This window comes from Lissotriton helveticus, chromosome 5_1 (genome assembly GCF_964261635.1).
Source record: "Lissotriton helveticus chromosome 5_1, aLisHel1.1, whole genome shotgun sequence".
Lineage (NCBI taxonomy): Eukaryota > Metazoa > Chordata > Amphibia > Caudata > Salamandridae > Lissotriton > Lissotriton helveticus.
The window spans coordinates 2087019766-2087038941 of NC_136065.1; positions in this window are offsets into that span (position 1 = coordinate 2087019766).

The window sequence follows — 19176 nt, forward strand, 5'->3', positions numbered from 1 at the left end:
TAGGAGGTGTCCCGGCGCTAGTAGAACACAGATGACCCGAGGCTAATGATGGAAGAAACTAACGGGGTTGGATAAAGAGCCAAGTTTTCAGCAGTGTCTTAAAACAGGGTTCAGAGGGAGCCTGTTGAATTTCTTGTGGCAGGGTATTCCACAGAGCGGAGACGTTAGCCGAGAAGGTCCGACCGCCTAGTCGAGCCTTTTTCGTGCGTGGGACTGCCAATTGAACACGGCAATTGGACCGCAATGCACGGGTTTGGGAGTATCTGGGGAGGCGGTTTTTCAGGTATTCTGGACAGGAGCCATGCAGGGATCTAAACGCCAACGTCAGTGCTTTAAACTTTATTCTGCTGGTAACTGGCAGCCAGTGCAGGGATCGAAGATGCGGAGAGATTGACTGCTTGAGTGGAATACGCAGTAACAGTCTCGCAGCCGCATTTTGAACTACCTGAAGCTTTTGTGTCAGGTATTTTGGAAGGCCTAGGTAGAGTCCGTTGGCATAATCCAGCCTTGAAGTAACAGTAGCATGGATAACCGTTTTTCGGCAGCTCTCTGGGAGGAGTCTGAGGATTTTTCGGAGATTTCTCAGTTTACTCATGCAACAGCCGGCAACTTGTTGGATATGGGATGTTGTAGCTGCAGCTGTTAGTGCTATGAGGCTGAGTGCTGGGACCGTAGGTGTGTGAGACGGGTGTGTCTTTGTTTCTATTTAAAAGACTGGGTGAGATGGCCCCTGGGCAGCTGTGCTGTAGAGCTCTCATGATGTTCTCAGGCACGCTATAGAAACATACATGCACATTTAGACGTTGTGCACTATTATATAAATCTGTGAATAAATGGGGCTGTGCCTGTAATTGTTTAAATGGTGAAAAATAGAATCTGTGCCTTTAAAGTAAATAAGGCAGATTGTATTGAAGCGCTTTCTCAAAGCAGTAGTTATCTTCCGAAATATTTTGTTTTTGTTTTACTGTTAGGGACTTGAAAAGTAGGCAAATAGACCATATTTACACCATAATAATCCTCAGCTTCAAAGTTCGCAGCTGTATCTGTTATAGCGCATTTTTTATATGTAGGCAAAATTTAGCGAAGGTATTGGAGTGCTCTACAGGACCACTAGTGTCATAATGGAAGAAAATATATTTTTTGTACAGGAAAATGTAGTGCTTTGCCCAGAATTATAGGGCTTTAAGTTAACATCAAAACTCAAACCTTGTTCCCAAGCACCAAAGTAGATAGATGTGGCCTTAATGCCACGTCCTCTATCCTCTTGAGTTTGTGCTACTGAACATCTCGTGAACATGACATGGATGGAAACGAAACATTACTGCAAAGCGAACCTTTAAACACATTTCCCAGGTTCATTATTTATTGCTTTGGTGATGCTGTGATTCACGCTATGGAAACGTGCATTCACATTTACCCGCTGTGCACTAGTATCTAAATGTGTGTGTCTGTGTGAACACGAGGCTGTGCCTGTGCTTATAAATGTTTACATGGTTACAAATAAAAACAATGCCCTAAAGGGGATATACATCAGATAGTATTGGAGCGCTTTTTAGAAGCAGCTGTTCAATTTGTAAAGGAAATATTTTTTGACTGTTAGAACTACTGGATGTTACGACCATAACGTCATGACTCGAACTGTGCTCCCCAGCACCAAAGTACAGAGATGATGCTGTTATGCCACATCCTCTTCAGTGCATAGTATTAGGCATCTCCTCTACATGGCATCTACAAAAACAAGCATTGGCATAGCCAATAGGTCTCGCCTTTGGGACCTTATAAGTTTTTAGCCAGGCAGCACATTATCTATTACATTAGCCATTTAAGATATTAAAGTTTGGGGTAAATCAATGGCGGGAGACAATTCATATGCTGTCAAAAAAGCCATCAAATAAATGAATATGCAAGCACATTAGTAATAATGATTTTTTTGTCAGAAATTGATTGATACCTTGATTAACTTCTAGAAGTCATCGGACCAGGTGTTTGCTATGTGCAGATTCGCTTCTGTGTTCTGTCAACCCCACACTTCAGGGAAGGCACAGACATACCCAGTTGAAGCAATGCAGTATGGACTTGAAGCTCCGCCCACTCTCCACCCATATTTTTCATTGGCTTCCTTCATTGTCATTTGTAAAGGCTGGCTTTGGATTCGTTAGTAGGCTGGTCAGTCCCTCCTTATTATCTCCTTGTCTTCATTTGTAACCTCCCATGAGGGATGGCCCTTTTACTTCATATTTAATCTGTAAGCACTATTTTCTTTAATGAGTTTCTCCTACTGGAGTCACGACATGCTTTTCTGCAGCATTCTGCACCATGCGTGCTTTTACTTTACAAGCAGCCCGTGATATTTGCAGACACTTCTTTGAAATGAAATTGGTCCCGCATTTACAGGAAATTGAGCTATTGGCATTGTAAATGACAATGACTTATTTAAGTGTTAATTATCAAAACAGATAAATAACAGGCATTGTCATTCACAATGCCAATAGCTAAAACTCTCGCAAATGCGAGACCTATTGCATTGCAAATGCTTGTTGTCCATGTTACTGATATCCACATTAGGTCTCTTCAGTGATGCCAAATAAGATCAATAGTCCTGCCATGTCACTTTCTGTGATGTCACTTCTTGTGATGTTACATGCAAATTAGAGGGGCCTCACATCTTGACTTTCGCCTGGGGCCCCAGAAGTTCTAGGACCGGCCCTGTTAGCTAAGGCCGACAAACGACCTAGAGCAAGCTTATTCCCAGAACAAACAGGTAATAATCAGGCAGCAGTGACTCCAGAAGATGTCACTTTAAATGACTGCCCTAGATTTATTACAGCCTTTAGTAGTCAAGATAAAAAGATCAGACAAATCATTAATCGTAATTGGCCAACTGTACTCACGGACACTGTTTTGGGGTGCATGTTGCCGAAAAAACCATTGGTAACTTTTCGCAGAGTATGGGAACAGTGCTCGACCAGAGCAGCCCAGAACTCAAAGAAAAAGATATCTGGCTAAAGCCGGCATCGGGGTTCCGCAAGTGCTCGAATTGTAGAGCATGCCAGTTTGGGATCAATAAAACTCATTACAGCACCCCATTTAAGCCAGTGGAAATTTCCATCATAGGTAACAACACATGCAAAACTGAATATGCGGTTTATGTCTTGACGTGCACCTGTGGCCTCAACTACATCGGCAGCACTAAACAACAGGTGCACGTCAGGATTTTGCCGCATATCAGGGCCATTTTGCACTGCGACCAATCGTACCCGGTGGCTCACCACTTTCAGAGTACACATAACAAAGATGTCAACTGCCTAACCTATTATGTTGTAGCCTCAGTCCCCAAACTTAGACGGGGAGGTGATCGAGAGCTCAAACTTAGGCAGTTAGAGTCCAGCATGATCCTCGAATTCGACAGTAAATGGCCCAATGGGCTTAACAATACTGAGGACTTGCGAAACTTTCTCTGAATATACATTTAGCCCCGGTACGTAGCTGCATAGCACATACCTATACTTGCCTCTAGGCAGTCAGGTCAGGTCAGGTTCCCTGTTGCCTAGAGAAGATCTTAGATATATACACTGTCCGGATTATTCATCTTGGTTCATTCTGTTCTCCTGTATGTTAGTTGCCGTGGCTAGTCAAGTTCCTTGTTAGCCACGGTAATACTACTAATTTTTGCTTCACTTCCTCATGTACATTCACATTCACTATTTTTTTACATTTTTAGCACTTTTTAGCAAAGGGTGTTTTATATCATTTTTAACATGATAATAATATTTTTAAACCTGCATGAAATGTTTTAATATTGCTTTTTAGATTGACAAAATTGTGATTTTATCCTAATTGTCAGATTAAGCATTTATGCATTTTTTACACAGGTCACCTTATCATGCACTTTGTACACTTTTATATGATCCAGTAGCACTATTATTTGCACTTTATATCTTGCTTGCCTCCTAACACCTGATCGCCTTTACTAAAAATATCTTGTGACATAGTGACTCTAGGATTTATCCTGCGACCTTTTTACAAATTAGCACTAAGATATGTTTTTAAATTTCAAATTATGAAATTATTACTATCTTGCTAATTTATTAGAATGAGTTTGTTTATTTATAACTTAATTAGCGTATTTGCACACAAAATATTTCAATGATATTTGGTATGTTTTCTATGTCTATAGTCATGTGACTAAACTGGAGGCGGGGACTAAGCAAGTCACTAAGCATTATAAAAACAAAAAAAGTTTTACTAGATCTTTGCATGTGAACAAGGGCTCGTGGAGCCCGAAACGCGTATTGCCCTCCTGTTTTACCAGCTGACACTGCAATAAAGTACCTGTGAACTTTAGTGGTCCGTCTCCTACCTTGCTTGCTTCGCCGGTCCTGGATGGATTTGGAAGTGGCGCTTTGGAGTTTTAAACGCATATATGTATATATATATATATATATATATCCACACGTTTGCAGGACACCCAAATTGAAGCCGCCACACGAGGTTTCAAGTAAGCACTTAGTTTAATGGAGGTTGCTGGCAGCTTTCACAAAACAGATGGTAGCGTCATACAAAGTTCCAACGCCAGACGCGTTTCAAGAGCCACATGCTCTCTTCCTCAGTGGCATGTGTTGGGATGAATAACAGCGCCAGTGCGATATGCACAGTCTTTATAAATCACCTGCCTCAAAGGGCGTGGTAGACACCACGGCATTCTGGATGCTGTAGTCAATCAATTAAAGTCCCTGGTGGGCGCGCTCATTATTCAATATTAAACACTTGATAATGTCCCTAGTGGGTTTGAAGTCACCAATTTGTCCGAAAGATGCCCTGCTGTGATACCTCCATTAGTGCGAGAGCGGGTGTCTCCCTGCTTAAGCACCGGCTCGCACCTCACCTATATATATATAAAAGGAACAATCTGATTTCACAAGTTGAATTTGACTTCTTACATGTTGAACATCCGGTTATACCCATCTTATATCTGATTCCAAAAATACACAAGCAGAGAGTCCCTACGCCTGGTCGACCGATCATTGCAGCCATCAAGAGTGTAGGGGAAAACATTTCAAGTTATATTGATTTTTTCCTACAAGACATTGTGCAAAATCTGCCGAGTTATATAAAGGACACTGGCGATTTTTTGAAAAAATTATCGACTATCACGTGGCAAGAGAACTGGTGTTTAATTACTCTAGATATAGAGTCATTATATACATCTATAGATCACATGAAGGGTTTAGAGGCTGTCAAACATTACTTGGACCTACGAACCTGTGAATATTATGCCCACAACAAAATGTTGTGTGAATTGATACATTGGTGTTTACATAATAACTATTTTATGTTTGCTAAGAATATTTGGAGACAAGTCCGTGGTGTGGCGATGGGATCATGCTTCTCCCCCAGCTACGCGTGTCTTCACGTGGGCTGGTGGGAGGAGCGTGTTCTAGTGGCCACACCAGGTTTTAGGCATGTGAGACACTGGAAACGGTTTATAGATGATGTCTTTTGTATTTGGGAGGGTGATGAGGTGAGTGCGCAGATATTTGTTGATGCACTTAATACTAACAGTGAGAATCTTTTTTTCACCTCTCAAATTAGTAAAATACATGCGGACTTTCTTGATGTCCACATTAACATTGAAGACAACAGTATAAATACATCGCTTTTTCGTAAACCGACTGCCGGTAACAGCATACTCCATGCCGGTAGCAGCCATCCACAGCATGTCATTAACAATGTTCCATATGGAGAACTGGTGCGGGTAAAACGAATTAGTAGTACCCCTGAACTATTTGAACAAGAAGCTAAGAACACAATTGGCAGACTTAAGGCCCGAGGGTATAACGATAAAATTCTGAACGGTGCATTAAAACGCTGCCGTGAAAAACCCAGGGAGTCACTGTTTAGGTCTGATACATCGTTGGTGACTTCAGAGAATAATACTCCCCGCCTGATCCTGACTTATAGTAAACAGGAAAAGCAGATCAGGTCAAGTGTAAGAAGACATTGGCCTGTTTTGATGACAGATGGCTTCTACGGTGAGATTCTGCAGGGTTCTCCTACTATTACATACAAGAAATCGTTCAGCATGCATAACAGTCTGGTCAAAACTAGTCCTGAGTCAAGTAGTGGCAGTACTTGGCTCAGATACAAAGGATTCTACAAGTGCTCCTCATGCAGGGCGTGCAAGTTTGGTGTAAACACCACTCACTATAGCACACCCTTTTGCCCTACCAGAAAGATTATCCGTGGCAATTACAACTGCCACAGCGAGTTTGCAGTATATGTTCTGACCTGCACCTGCGGGCTGAGGTATGTTGGCAGCACCAAGTTGCAGGTGCATGTCAGAATATTGCAACACTTACGGGCAATAGTTAACAACGATAACACCTACCCGGTAGCACGCCACTTTAAATCAACCCACAACAATGATTTATCTCAGTTGACGTACTTTGTCATAGATGTGGTGGCTCCTTCAGCACGGGGAGGTGACAGAGAGGGACGTCTCAGAAAAAGAGAAACTGAGTTTATAGTAGAATTGGACAGTAAATATCCAAATGGTTTGAACACGACTGAAGATTTACACCATATGTTATCACAATAATTTTTCAAATTAGTTTAATGAGGGCACAAGCTGATTTAATATCTTGAGCAAACAGGAATTATATACATATATATTTTGAAGTGAATCTGTGTATCTTATTTGTGTCTCAGTTTCTTAGGGCTCTAAGAAAATCTATATATCATGTTTTGATAATCATGAATTCTATCTGCTGCATCAAAAAGCACCGTGGGGGGACTGGGTGTGACATCACATCTGCTATGAGAATGAATTTGATAACGAGCTAAGTGACTGTCGAAACTCTCTCCCAAAAATCATGTAAAAAAAGAAAATCACTGTATATAATATATTCACTTTTTTTAGTTATTTGTAATCACAATGGGTGCCTAGTGGCACTTAGTTGGATTATTAATTATTTTATTATCACTTAGTAGTTTGTTGTCACTAAGGGTATGAAGATGGGCATAGGGGAATATGTTAGTGTAATGAAACTTTGAACCTTTGATCTTATGTATATATATTTTCATGACTTGTTCCAATTAGGGTTATGATTATCCAGGCATTCATGTCAGGGATGGTAGATTGTCCAAAGTATAAAGTTGTATATAATTGTACAGTGATGTAATTATGTGAATATAAGAGAACACGTATATATTTTTATATTGATATATATATATTTTGGTATGTGTATATACATTGTTTGGGTAAGCACTATTATGATTAAATTTATGTTTTGGTTATGATACGACATCCTCAAATTTCGACATATATGAATTATAGTGATGAATGCTTTAATTGATCAAGGGTTTCTTTGCATTTATGCAGATATACTAATTTCCCGGCCGTATGTAAATTAAGTGCAGTGATGGTGGGTGTCATAGTAAAGAGCATAGAAAAATGTGTTTTCCATGTCTATGCACCATGTGATTCACTCAGGGGGTGGAGCACTGCAAAACAAAAAAATGTATTTAAATGAATGCTGACCAGGTGCATGGTGTGTGATCAAGAGCACGAGTTGCTCGAAACGCGTCGCCTGAGAGGTGAATAAAATCTCCCTTACTGCAGCCTGGGGTCCGTGTCTTCTTTTACGCAAGGATTGAAGATTTGGTGTTTATATATATATATATATACATATATATATATATATATATATATATATATATATATATATATATATATATATATATATATATATATATATATATATATATATATATATTCCATATTTGAAAGCACCCAAATTGGAGAACCACACACGTCATGAAATTTTCTTTATTTCGCCAGGCAGCATCGCGTCAAACCACAGCAAACACAAGCTTGATTCTGTCAAAAGTTCCCTACTGGTTTCGGGCATTCTCTTGCCCTTGTTCACAGGAAATGGCTTCTTTGGAAAAGAGCATCACAGGTGAGTCTTTTCAAGGTGTTAGTGATCCGCCCCGTGGCGGTGGCTGCATAGTGCATTCTGGTACTGTGACTCTTAGTTCAGTAATTCATACGTGGAACCTGCTGCAACTTCTCCTAATTGAGCTTGTATACCCCACTGGGATGCTGTGTCTGCACGGAGTTGTAGCGTTGCTGATTTCTTCCTCGCAAAACATCACGACATTCCAAACTGTGCTGCATAAGTAATTGCACTGGACCCGCTCGTCCGCAGGGGGGTTTCTCCGCGACCTGTGCCAGCCGCTAAATATTCCATATGAGAAAGCACCCAAATTGGAGAACCACACACGTTGTGAAATTTCCTTTATTTCGCCAGGCAGCATTGCGTCAATATACAGCAAAAATAATTATGTGACCTGCACACCACTTCGATTCAAAATGCTAATCTACCTGTTGGTAATCGGTGCAGACCCGCTTCCTGACTCACCCGTGTCAGGTTCTAATACAACTGCAAAAACAGACACAACTGTGTCCTTTGCCGGAATGCACTGTTCGAATTGGCTCAAATGCCAGGGTGCTATACCCTTATTCTTAAACAAAATTCAACATCCGTATCCGAATATATATACATTCAGTAAACCATCAATGTCTTCATAAAACATTTATTATTCAAATGAAAGCCTATATGGTGTTTCCAAAAAGACTTTACTTAATTTGTTCAAAATTCTTCATTTTTGAGTTTTACTTATTAGCAAATCATACCATAGTCACAATTCATTTTCATTGTCAACAAAATGCAAATTGATTTGATAACTCAAAACTCATAATACACAACATTTTCATGTAGCATGATAAATGTATCAAAACTTGCGACGACTCCCTCCCAATGCATTTCGATGCCGAAGCATCTTCGTCAGGGGAATTATTCTATGAAAAAAATATACATCTCATGTAAGATAACATTAACTTAACTTCACTTATATCATCACCTTCCTTATTCATGCTTCACATGCTTAATCCATGCCTTGCAAATCAGTATCATGCAAATGATAGTGTTCCAATACAACCAAGCCTACTAGCAACCCAAGCAACATAGTGCAGTTCACGCGGTGTTCCCTATACATGCTATTCAATTTCATGACAAGTGCAACCTTTGTTTACTGTCACCTAAAACGTGATCCCATTGTAACAGATACATTTATCATGCTACATGAAAATGTTGTGTATTATGAGTTTTGAGTTATCAAATCAATTTGCATTTTGTTGACAATGAAAATGAATTGTGACTATGGTATGATTTGCTAATAAGTAAAACTCAAAAATGAAGAATTTTGAACAAATTAAGTAAAGTCTTTTTGGAAACACCATATAGGCTTTCATTTGAATAATAAATGTTTTATGAAGACATTGATGGTTTACTGAATGTATATATATTCGGATACGGATGTTGAATTTTGTTTAAGAATAAGGGTATAGCACCCTGGCATTTGAGCCAATTCGAACAGTGCATTCCGGCAAAGGACACAGTTGTGTCTGTTTTTGCAGTCAATATACAGCAGACACAAGCTTGATTCTGCCAAAAGTTCCCTACCGGTGTCGGGCATTCTCTTGCCCTTGTTCACAGGAAATGGCTTCTTTGGAAAACAGCATCACAGGTGAGTCTTTTTAAGGTGTTAGCGATCCGCCCCATGGGCGTGACTGCATAGTGCATTCTGGTACTGTGAGTCTTAGTTCAGTAATTCATACGTGGAACCTGCTGCAACTTCTCCTAATTTCAATTGTATACCCCACTGGGTTGCTGTGTCCGCACGGAGTTGTAGCGTTGCTGATTTCTTCCTCGCAAAACATCACGACGTTCCAAACTGTGCTGTATAAGTAACTGCACTGGACCCGCTCATCCGCAGGGGGGTTTCTCCACGACCTGTGACATATATATCTATATATATATCTATATATAGATATATATGGAAGAAAGAGTTGCCCCTGGGTGGGATGCACTTACAGGTAGGAATTAATGCCAATGCAAGGGCGCGAGCCGCGAATAAAGTCCTTTTCTTGCCAGACCCGTTTTGGGCCAACGCCCTCTTCAGTGGCAGACCATGTGACATGACGGCAAGCTGCAAACACCAGTAAATACCCACAGTAATTATACACAGGTGTAACACCTGAAGCAATGCTTTCTGGGACTGGTGCGTTAGTAGAACCCAAGTGGGTCACCGCCGCCATTCACATGCAAAAAAGTTGCGGGTTTGCACTACCGCGGAAAAACTGTGGGTCCACAGCTACCTCATTTGGGCAGCTTACTGTGGTACGGGAGGTGCCTTTTACTTGCGGGGTGCTTGCGGGGACATTGGCAATCCTTTTAATACTGTTTTGCATGGAGGCCTCTGTGCCGCGAGGATACTTGTTATTTTAATCTACACCCACACTCGACATGTCACAGATCGCCAGCACTCACTATGAGTTACAAGGAGTCAACAGCTAGAAGCACTTACCTGCAAGCCGACATGGTGCATGCTGGGAGTTGAAGTCCGCTAAGAGGGACTACAAAGATGTGTTCAGGCTATTGGTTGACTCTGCTGGGCCCCCACCAAAGGGAGTTAAATGGATCATTTGAATGCCGGCTGGTGTTTGGCATTTGAGAAAGTCAGTAATGACGAAACTCATCATGCCTACCACACTGCATTAAAGAGTTTCTCCTTGGCTCCCCGTTGTGTCCCTCTGGTTTCTATCTCCATGGAGTGAGGGATCCTGCTGTTGATATATATATATATATATATATATATATATGCAACACCAGAAAAGACCCGTTTATTCACGAAGTCCGTGGCCCATTCACAGATGGCGAGTCCAACCGAGCGGGACACTCGGTAATTTATCCACCACCAAAACTCTATACATAGAGAGAAGGACTCGCGCTAGGGATAACCAGGGTTTATTTCAGGCAAGGTAACGCGTTTCAACAGTCAAAGCTGTCTTGATCACACAATTTGCCACAGGACACAGAACGTCAATACATAGATATTCGACAGAAACAAAGGACTACACGTTTGATAACTAGTGTTGTCGAATTTGGCGGCCATCTTAACACTGTAAAATATATATACCACATTGGGTTAAACGTATATTACATGCATATTAACATAGAATATGCCCAGAAAATGCTTGGCTATAAGCCTATGTATAAGTCTAATGCCTAATATGGGGCAAAATATACATTTTTATATATATACAATTGCTAGGGGTCACATGACTGAGATTCCGATCGACTTAGTGTCATAAGAAATCAAATATCAAGAACTACTTGAATGAAGGCTGTATGCAGATATCTACTGCAGTGCAGATGATAATGTACATTACTGTATATACATATTTACAATTATTTTTAACCGTCATTCAACTCGATGTCATAGAGTTCCCCGAAGTGCTATGTATATACGGCATAGTGCCACCATTGCATTTATATACAATTTATACAGTTATATACAACAAGCTTCCTGGACATGATCCTATAGATATATAGGTAAAGCAGCCAATCTATGTCACTATTACGAATAAACTGTGTCATGAAAAGTGAAAAGTGCAGGTACAATACAAAGTGCAATGTTATATCTACAATTATCTGATGGACAAAAAAGAGACTCAGGTGGAGGGATTAGCCATAGATTCCTGAATTTCATTGTAGCCAGTCTCTTCCACCTAGGAAAATCAGATAAGACTAATCAAACAGTGTTGTGATATGTGAAGCTACAAACAAAATTAATTAAAAATGAAAACAAGGAAACAGATACCAAAGTTTATATGCGACTGCATGAACCTCATCACATATGTGTGCATGGTTTACTCATTTACTCTTTTAGATGGAAGGCTAATTCCTCGTCCAAATTATGGCCCTTTGGATACTTAGATTCCATATTAATGATCCATTTTGACTCACGTTTGCGAAGAGCGAGAGTTCTATTTCCTCCTCTTACACCTACGTGAACTTGTTCTAGTGCAAAGAAACTGAGTAGATTGCAGTTTGAATGGTGACACAGTTCGAAATGTCTGGCTATCGGGTAATGGGGATCTTTATTGGTGATAGCTCGCATATGTTCCAATACTCTGTTCTTTACTGCCTTAGTGGTGCTACCCACATATTTCATTTTGCACGGGCATGTTAAGACATAGACACAGAAAGATGACCCACATGTTAGGAATTGGTCAATTTTTTTGGGGGTTGCATAACCAGGGATTGTAACAGTTTTGACCATACTGCTGTTGCGGCAGGCTTTGCAATGCCCACAAGGAAAGAAACCTTTGAGCTGATGGTCGTTAGGATCTTTCGTGGGTGTGATATCATTTCGCACAATGATATCTCTTATGCTCCTGCCTTTCCTGTAGGTGATTTGTGGTCTACGTGGCATGCTTGGGCCGATAAGAGGATCACTAGTAAGTATCTCCCACTTGTCAGCCAGGATTTTGGATATCTGTTTGGAATTGCTGTTATAAGTAAATACAGCTCGAACAACAGGCTCTTGATCTTTTTTCTCAGATTCCCTTACTGTGTCTGGATTCAGGATAGTAGTGCGATCTACACTCTTTACTCTATCTTTGGCTTTCTTTAGAACCCATTCCGGATATCCTCTATCCTTGAATCTTGATATCATGGTATCCATTTCTGTCTCAAAATCCACAGGGGAACTACAATTTCTCCTCGCCCTCAGCAGCTCCCCATATGGGATACTCCACTTGAGAGTATCTGGGTGGCTGCTGAGAGCGTGGAGAAGAGTGTTTCCGGCTGTTGCTTTGCGAAAAAGGCTAGTCTTGAGAATACTCCCTTCAGGAGTTATACGTAAGTCCAAAAATTCGATGGATGTACTGCTAATCTGACTTGTCAATTTGATGTTATAATTATTAGTATTGAGGATGTTAATAAATTCAACTGCCTTTGCTTCGCCACCTGTCCAAATAATGAACAGGTCGTCGATATATCTCAACCATACTTTGACCATCGGAAAATATGTGGATATGACTTGATCAGATTTAATCTCCTCCTCCCACTTCCCGAGAAAGAGATTGGCGAAGCTAGGGGCAAAGCATGTGCCCATGGCAGTGCCACGTATCTGTTGGTACAATGAACCATTGAACATAAAAATGTTGCCAATTAGACACATCCTCATCATGTCCAACACCATATTGGTGTGTTCTAAAAATTGTATTGGCCTTTGGTTCAGATAATGATGACTAGCTAGTATGCCCTCCTCGTGGTCAATGATGGTATACAGTGAATTAACATCCAATGTTATTAGTACGTCATTAGCATTCCAAACAACATTATCCAATTTACACATAAAATCAGAACTGTCACGCACATATGATGGTAACGCAGTAACATATTCCCTCAAAAAGAAATCAACATATTTTGAGACATTTTCCAATGTACTGCCGATAGAGGACACAATTGGTCTCCCTGGTGGAGAATCCCACCAATATGGTGTTGGACATGATGAGGATGTGTCTAATTGGCAACATTTTTATGTTCAATGGTTCATTGTACCAACAGATACGTGGCACTGCCATGGGCACATGCTTTGCCCCTAGCTTCGCCAATCTCTTTCTCGGGAAGTGGGAGGAGGAGATTAAATCTGATCAAGTCATATCCACATATTTTCCGATGGTCAAAGTATGGTTGAGATATATCGACGACCTGTTCATTATTTGGACAGGTGGCGAAGCAAAGGCAGTTGAATTTATTAACATCCTCAATACTAATAATTATAACATCAAATTGACAAGTCAGATTAGCAGTACATCCATCGAATTTTTGGACTTACGTATAACTCCTGAAGGGAGTATTCTCAAGACTAGCCTTTTTCGCAAAGCAACAGCCGGAAACACTCTTCTCCACGCTCTCAGCAGCCACCCAGATACTCTCAAGTGGAGTATCCCATATGGGGAGCTGCTGAGGGCGAGGAGAAATTGTAGTTCCCCTGTGGATTTTGAGACAGAAATGGATACCATGATATCAAGATTCAAGGATAGAGGATATCCGGAATGGGTTCTAAAGAAAGCCAAAGATAGAGTAAAGAGTGTAGATCGCACTACTATCCTGAATCCAGACACAGTAAGGGAATCTGAGAAAAAAGATCAAGAGCCTGTTGTTCGAGCTGTATTTACTTATAACAGCAATTCCAAACAGATATCCAAAATCCTGGCTGACAAGTGGGAGATACTTACTAGTGATCCTCTTATCGGCCCAAGCATGCCACGTAGACCACAAATCACCTACAGGAAAGGCAGGAGCATAAGAGATATCATTGTGCGAAATGATATCACACCCACGAAAGATCCTAACGACCATCAGCTCAAAGGTTTCTTTCCTTGTGGGCATTGCAAAGCCTGCCGCAACAGCAGTATGGTCAAAACTGTTACAATCCCTGGTTATGCAACCCCCAAAAAAATTGACCAATTCCTAACATGTGGGTCATCTTTCTGTGTCTATGTCTTAACATGCCCGTGCAAAATGAAATATGTGGGTAGCACCACTAAGGCAGTAAAGAACAGAGTATTGGAACATATGCGAGCTATCACCAATAAAGATCCCCATTACCCGATAGCCAGACATTTCGAACTGTGTCACCATTCAAACTGCAATCTACTCAGTTTCTTTGCACTAGAACAAGTTCACGTAGGTGTAAGAGGAGGAAATAGAACTCTCGCTCTTCGCAAACGTGAGTCAAAATGGATCATTAATATGGAATCTAAGTATCCAAAGGGCCATAATTTGGACGAGGAATTAGCCTTCCATCTAAAAGAGTAAATGAGTAAACCATGCACACATATGTGATGAGGTTCATGCAGTCGCATATAAACTTTGGTATCTGTTTCCTTGTTTTCATTTTTAATTAATTTTGTTTGTAGCTTCACATATCACAACACTGTTTGATTAGTCTTATCTGATTTTCCTAGGTGGAAGAGACTGGCTACAATGAAATTCAGGAATCTATGGCTAATCCCTCCACCTGAGTCTCTTTTTTGTCCATCAGATAATTGTAGATATAACATTGCACTTTGTATTGTACCTGCACTTTTCACTTTTCATGACACAGTTTATTCGTAATAGTGACATAGATTGGCTGCTTTACCTATATATCTATAGGATCATGTCCAGGAAGCTTGTTGTATATAACTGTATAAATTGTATATAAATGCAATGGTGGCACTATGCCGTATATACATAGCACTTCGGGGAACTCTATGACATCGAGTTGAATGACGGTTAAAAATAATTGTAAATATGTATATACAGTAATGTACATTATCATCTGCACTGCAGTAGATATCTGCATACAGCCTTCATTCAAGTAGTTCTTGATATTTGATTTCTTATGACACTAAGTCGATCGGAATCTCAGTCATGTGACCCCTAGCAATTGTATATATATAAAAATGTATATTTTGCCCCATATTAGGCATTAGACTTATACATAGGCTTATAGCCAAGCATTTTCTGGGCATATTCTATGTTAATATGCATGTAATATACGTTTAACCCAATGTGGTATATATATTTTACAGTGTTAAGATGGCCGCCAAATTCGACAACACTAGTTATCAAACGTGTAGTCCTTTGTTTCTGTCGAATATCTATGTATTGACGTTCTGTGTCCTGTGGCAAATTGTGTGATCAAGACAGCTTTGACTGTTGAAACGCGTTACCTTGCCTGAAATAAACCCTGGTTATCCCTAGCGCGAGTCCTTCTCTCTATGTATAGAGTTTTGGTGGTGGATATATATATATATATATATATATATATATATATATATATATATATATATATATATATATATATATATATATATATATATATATATATATACTTGAAATAACTATAAGTGATGAGTTTCAGTGTGTTTTTTGTGTTAAATTTTATGTTTAAACTGGCATTGCTGGCATTACCACCTAACTATAACGTCACTTTAACCTTTGTTGTTTTCATTGTATAATTATATGTATATATATATATATATGTGTGTATATATATATATATATATGTATATATATATATATTCACTGAAAAAACCATAGGTTATAGACCATATATAGTTAGGAATTAGCATTTACAAAACCTTATTTTACTCACACAAAACCATTGAAATTCCATATATAGTTAGTTGCACTAACTATATATCGTGCACCCGCAATCCACTGCTGATGATGTCACATATTACATCATTCATGACATGGTCAGTGACATCACTGATGACATCACTGATGACATCTCAAATGACATCACTGATGACATCACTGATGACATCTCATTTGACATCATTCTTGTGCTAATACGATAAACCTCTTCAGACTCTAATATAACCTTAGATACACTCAGTGTATACAGACACTCACACACTGTCACTCATCCATGGAGTTACTCACACACCTAGTCAGTCATGCAAAGAAACAATCTCACCTCCATTTCCTCAACTATACAGTTATACACACCTTACTTATTCAAACATATACTAACACATATTTACTCTCTTATACAATCCCTGATACAAGTTCACAATGATCCATACAGCCACTCACACATTCAGTGGCTCTCATGCACAGTTATTTATATATGCCAACTCTCACATGTACTGTGTTTTACATATGTACTTACTATGACATGTAGCATTGAGATATCCATTCACTCATCAATACACTCATGCACACAGTCAACCGCCCATGTAGCTTTTTCCACATGCACTCTTGAACTCATACACCTAGTGAATCAACTGCTCACACTTCTATGCACAGAGTCACACACCTCCCAGCCACCCCCACACAAACTAAATCTCCCATACAAATACTTGGGCAACCAATCAATAACACATATAGCCTCTCGTATAGCTAATGATCAACACATGCAGCAGTTTACATCACAACAGACATACTGATGCACACATTCAGACAGTTTAGTCACTAACCCATGCATTTAGTACGACACATTTATTCACTCACTCATACAGTCAGTCACGAACCTACTAAATCCTTCATCCAGACACTTATACATCCACTCATTCTTCAATATATCAAACATATTAAAACTTTACAGAAACACACAGTCACTGGATGATGTCATCAGTGATGTCATTTGAGATGTCATCAGTGATGTCATCAGTGATGTCACTGACCATGTCATGAATGATGTAATATGTGACATCATCAGCAGTGGATTGCGGGTGCGCGATATATAGTTAGTGCAACTAACTATATATGGAATTTCAATGGTTTTGTGTGAGTAAAATAAGGTTTTGTAAATGCTAATTCCTAACTATATATGGTCTATAACCTATGGTTTTTTCAGTGAATTTTCAAGGTTTTGTAAATGCTAATTCCTAACTATATATGGTGTATAACCTATGGTTTTTTCAGTGAATTTCAATGGTTTTTTAATAGCAAATATCAAAAGCTTTAAAATGTATTCTTCTTTAAATCGAAAAATATATTTTATATGTTTTTAATACAATTTTTTAATGTATTTTTTTTATATATTTTTTTGTTTCGCTTCCGGTCCGCGAACCGGGTAGCTTCCCGTTAGCTCAATTTCTTGCCGCGACCTGGTCCGCGAACCGGTAAACGTTCCGTTTGCGCAACTGCCACGTTAGAAAACAACATCGTGACGCATCGCGTAATCGCGAAGTATCGCGTTGTCGCGTAATGCGTCATATGACGCGCTGCGTCAGCGCACCCGGAAGCGCTCGGGTCCGCGAAGCGAAGCGCGAAGCGCAGCTTCCCGGAAGCGATCCGGGGCGCGGAGCGGAGCGCGTAACGTAAGCATAACAGGTCATGTGATTTGTCATGTGACTTGTTAATAACACTTTTCATTGGTTCATTTCACTTTTGGTTTCCTAATGTTGTTAGGCTAGGTCATGTGACCTAAAAATAACACTTTTCATTGGTTTAGAACTATTTTTTTTCCCCAAATGATGAAAACCCCTCCTTGTTTTTACCTCATTCTTACTTTCTACTTCCAGAGAGCAAGACCTATTTTTCACAATGGCTTCTGTAATAGCTGCAGCTGGTGCTTCTCAGCAACCACCACCACCAAAAGGACCACCTCCAACACTGGACTTTGGTAGAGAGGAAGATAATGAGGACGAAGAGGAGGAGGAGGAGGAAGAGCAAGTAAGGCAGTTCCTGCCAGAAACACCAAGGCTGAGCCATATTAAAGAGCACTACATATGGCAATTTTTTTAAATTCCACCTGGACAAAATAAGGTCAATGCACCCCAGGTGTCTTGTTTGATATGTAAAAATATACTTTCTCGTGGCAACCCCAACAAGAAATACAGCTTTGGCAATCATACAATGATTTGCCACATGGAGCGATGGCACCCTAATTATCTTTCCCAAGCACAAGTAAGGGATCTTGCTGCCAATCCCCCAAATGTCATCCCCAGCACCTCCAGTGGACAAAGCTCATTCGCCGGACCAGACAATATTCAAGCTCCTTTTGAACACTACAAAATAGTTTGTATATATTGTGGAGGAACTATTTGTTATAGAGAGAAGAGTATTACTTTGATTCACCGAGCTGGAGAAAATCATAAATGCAACAAGATGAGAAAACAATGAATCCTTTTTATTTTTTTTTGCTCCTGTTGAGACATGTTCAAACCCTGCTTTTTTGTTATTTCCTCTAAAAAAACACAAAAAAAACACAAAATAGTTTTCAAAAATCAAAAAAAAATCAAAAAATTGTTCAGAAAATTAATAAAAAAAATAAATAAAAAAAAAGAATAAAAAAACAGTTCTTTTCAGAACTACCTTCCATTTATAACAAAATTGCCCAAATTTTTATACCCTGTCTTTCTTTTTTCCTCATAGTACGCTCCTCGGACCGCTTCCCGGTGCGCGTACCAGGCGCTCCCCACGCAAAAACAAAGAAAAAAAAAAAATTTTTTTTTGCCCCGTGGGGCGCTTTTAAAGCCTCCACATCAAACCTAGGGGGTCAGGGAGGATCTACTATGCCCCCTTATGGTCATTTCCCCCTTTGTTTTGGCCTCCTCTTGTCTCTCGATCCTACCGAGAGACAAGATGGCGGCCGCTCCGGACTGTTTAGAATGTTGACAGACACCGGAGAGCCAATCAGCTTCGCTTCGCGAAGTTCCGTTACGCGTCAAGTACGCGAACCGGAGCGCTACCCGGAGCGCGCTTACAGATATATATCTTTTTTTGAACGTTAATTTCTCAAAATCCACTGGAGCAC